Raw genomic sequence first — 4,473 nt, forward strand, 5'->3', positions numbered from 1 at the left:
TCCGCGCTTATCCCGCGCATCTCTTGAATGTCCTCCTGGAGAAGTCTCAAGGTCCGCCATCGGAGGAACGATGGTGGGATGCCTTTCTCTCCGTCTGCCTGACTTCGGGGTGACTCCGTCGATGGTAGACAACGGAATCTCGTCGTTGTTCGCCATGGACGGCGATTAGATGAGCCTGGAAGACAAGGCTTTGTCTTTCAAAGTTCCCACAAACGACGCCAATTGTGCGGGGAGCAAATATTCAGGCAAGCCCACACTCCTTTCTTCCAAGCTCCTGCCTGTCCGATCGACCTGCGAGCACAACGACGGTGAGCTACCCGGCGGTGTGTGGCCGGAAAACCCCTCCGACGATCAAGTTAGACACACACACAGGGATAGAGAGAGAGAGAGAGGACTGAGTTGTGTTTAGTGTGTTTCTCACCAAATTGTGTTATCCTCAGTATGGGGGGCGCAGACACGCTTATATACCTTCTACGCCCCAAATCTACTCCCAGTGATCTCTCGACACGTGGTGCTGCTATCCCATCTGCCAGCACATATCTTGCTGAACATCACCTAACCCGTCTGCCAGCCTACTCTACTGGGAGTTCGGCAATCAGGCTGCAGCATCTCGGATGTCAACGGTTGTGTTGTGCAGCTGGCCAGAGCGCTCTGCTCGCTGCGCTCCGTTTCGACCGAGCTCGGTTGCATCCCGGCATTGCCGAGCTCGGGATAGCTCACGCTGGTTTACCATCAGCCTTCCTGCCGAGCTAACTCTTGGACCGTGGAACAACCACGCCTCGCCTGGCGCCGGACATCCCACTTGACCGGCTTCTAAATCGTGAAACCAAACAGCCCGGTCCAACCACGCCTTCCCTTATCCGAGCAAAACCTCTAAGGATGGGACCGTGTTACTGCGGCCCAACCTTGTTCGGCCAAAACCGTCCGGCCCAAATCTGTCTGGCCATTACCACGGCCCAAACCATATCATAAATCTCCCTCTCACTAATATTATTCAAATTGGATTTATAATCTTTTGATCAATTTTTTTTTTAAATAATATATATGAAAAGCCTAATATTTAAGGCTTACTACATGTCTCACATTGATAATCTAAATTATTCATTTTTTAAAATCATAACCTGTTCATTTAAAAAATTATATTGATCTCATAAATGTAACCACATTAATCCCACTTTTCAGTGCTCTTCTCTTGTCTTTCTTCTCTTAGTTTTGTTTTGACCAGAAGGCTTCTTATATATCTGCAAAATCTATTCGTTGGAGACAGGCGCTTTGCGCGGAAGAGAGAATCAGACGGAAGAAGGAAATTCACGCTCAGCACGTTCAGCGAATTCATCAAAAGATGCATGGTGATTTACTATTCATGCACACAGTAACCTATTTGTAAAATTTTTCAAAAGATACACAGTAATTTAATATTCATGCATAGTAGTAACCTGTCTGCATATTTTGGAGAAAGGAATACTAATTTACTATTCATTGCACAGTAATCCCAATGATTTTGAAAACCGGTGCATTAAAATGACAGAATTTATTTTTATATTTTGTTTCAAATGATTGTAATATATATATTAAAAAATTACAATTGATGTAATAATAATTTAGATATCATCAAAATCAACAATAAGATCATAACATTATTAGAAATGGGTTAATTATTTAAAAGTTCTATTTGTAAGATTTGTGGTACATTAAGTCCTATTTCATTATTTTTAATCAATAAGGTCTCATGTTGAAAATATTTTTTTAATATATTTGTTTTATCCTTATTAAAAGGTGGAAGGAATTGAAAAGCGTTAATTCAATAAGTATTAATAAAAAATTATTAGGTTTTCTAAGTGAATTGCATGATAATGTTATCTATCAATCACCAAGAATTATGTTTCATGTCCCAACACAAATTTGTAGGCGACACTGTTTTTGCCAATGACAAATCTTCTACTAACTACTCGACCATGTCCCAAAAGCACTATACATAATTTCTCATAGTTCAATTCCGCACCACTAATGTGACATTTACTTTTGTTTAGTAATTTCAAAACTTAAAAATTATATTTTTGGAGTCTATAAAGTGAGATCTATCAAATAAGACCAATATTGTCTTGTGTCCTATGATCTGGAGAGGTTGGACATGTCTCTTGCAATGGTGGGGAGCTCAATAGGTGGTGCCTGGAACAGTTGATGGGTTACTGCAGTGGTGGGCTGGGAATAACTTCATAAAAGTTGAAAGGAGAATTTGGAATGCCATTCCTCTGGTGGCTCTTTGGTCCATTTGGAAGCACCGAAATGATTCTCTTCCAATATATCCAACCAAGCATGGAGGAGCTACATGAAGTTATCATTGTTAGGCTTGCAATTTGGTTGAAATCTACATCCAGGGATTTCCATTTTTCAATCACTGATTTTATGTATAACCTGGTGCAAATTAGATTTTGTTTGGGTAGGAGGTTATAATGTTGTATTGTCATTGAGGTTTTGAGGGTTTGAGTTGGAAACTCTCTAACTCTCTTTTGGGGCTTTGGAAATGCACATGATTAGTCTTGTTATGGATGCCAATCTAGTTGGGATGCCTAGCTTGGACAATGATGCAAATTTTTTCCAAGCTTTTGTACTTATATTGTTTTAATAAAATATATCTATGTTTATGTAGACACCCCATTTTTGACCGACCTTAAGACTTAGACGTCATCGATTGAGCGCTCGGTGATGACACATGTTGTGCTCGTTTTGAGGTTTTGGAGTCTTGGCTGAGAGCCTTGCCTCCGGACTTCGGGGCTCTTTTGTGTTTTGTCTCGGTTTGCGAACCAGGTCCTGTTTTCTCCGTTTTCTCTTCCCGAAAGGAGGGAGAGGTGTCGCAGACTATCTCTTAGTGGCCGTAGGCTACGTTTCATGGTTGTAGGCCACTTTTTCCCGTTTGGAGACCAGTTTCTGAATTTTTAGAGCCGTCGGCCGCGCGCCTCGGTTCGAGACCGCTTAGCTACCTCCGTTTGCTCCGATTTTTGGAACACACCTTGTTTCCTCTCCCTAGAGGGACACTGTGGCCCAGGAGACCACCTTCAGGGTCGCACGCCACTTCCGGCACTTAACAGTCAGTTTTCGGGGCCCACGACTGCGCGTTTTGGCCCCCGAACCTTCGTTTTGCATCGGTTAGGGTTCATTTTTGGCATGGACCCTAGTTTCATTGTTAGGAAGGTGGTAGTATGGTGGGAGACCACCTTTTCTTCTTGGAGACCACTTTTCTTTTCGCCGCCCGATTTTCTTGTTAAAGAAGTGGTCTCCCTCACTTTTGGGCCATAATTTCTGGTCTCCCATGCCACCATTGTGTTGCATTCATCTGGGAGGCGACCTATTTGGTATGGCCGACCACCTTTGGTGCTTGACCCTTTTGACCCCTTGGTCTCCCTCATTTTTTAGCCACATTTTTTGGTCTCCCATACCACCACTGTGTTGCATTCACCTGGGAGACCACCAATATGGGTAGGCCGACCACCTTTTCTTCTTGAACCTTTTGACCCCTAGTCGGCTGACCAGGGCAAGTGGTCGGCCGACCACTTGAACTGGTCGGCCAGCCTTCTCCTTTTTTGTCCTTTTGAGTGCAATACAATTGTGCTAGCTGTGAGGCATTTGCCCCATCCTCCGAGATTTAACCCTTTTGTTTGTCTTCTTAAGGAAGCTTTGGCCCTTTTTGCTTAGCTTCTAAGAGAAGCTTGACCTTTTGTCAAGCTTCTTGAGGAAGCTTGACCCCTTTGGTCTAGCTTCCTCAAGAAGCTTGACCCTTTTGGTTTAGCTTCTTTTAGAATCTTGGTCCCTTTGCTTGAGGCTTCTCCAAGAAGCCTTGGACCTCTTCTTCTATAAGAGAGGCTCTCCTCTCCATTTGCAAAGGTTGAACACTTTGGCTAAGTTATACATACACTCTCCTCCAGATCTCTCTATTTCAAGCTTCAAACTCCATAGTTCTTGAACCCTTTGCCTACCACCTCACAACCACACCTCCCTATCATCCATCTAAACATCTTGGAGCTTGTTTTCAGAGGCTAAGGAGTCACATTGTTGGTCCAGAGCTACTAGAGTTGCTGTGCTACAAGGGTAACACATTTCTTCCCTTTCAAGCACTCTTTTTGCTTCATATCTTAGCTCTATTTGCAAGCATCTTTGGGTTTTGTCATAAACTGAAAAAAAAAAGTTTTGTTTTGAGCTTATAAACATGTTTGTCTAAGGTCATTTTTCTGTTAGGGGTCATCTACCCCCTTGCATGCTTCATTTCCTCATGTTTTGAGCTATGCATTAGAGCATTTGTGTTGGCCTTGGTTTGGCCTTTTAGCCACTGAAATCCAACGGATTTTCAGTGGCTAACATGTGTCTTTGAGCCTCAAAATCAGAGAGGGCTGACCCTCTCACCCCTTGATTTGTTTACTAGCTTTGTTGGCCTTCCAAAAGGGCTCCTATTTGCATGTTTCAAAGCCATATTTCAGG

This window comes from Camellia sinensis, unplaced genomic scaffold, assembly GCF_055761805.1.
Source record: "Camellia sinensis isolate YWXY unplaced genomic scaffold, ASM5576180v1 Unanchor1, whole genome shotgun sequence".
Lineage (NCBI taxonomy): Eukaryota > Viridiplantae > Streptophyta > Magnoliopsida > Ericales > Theaceae > Camellia > Camellia sinensis.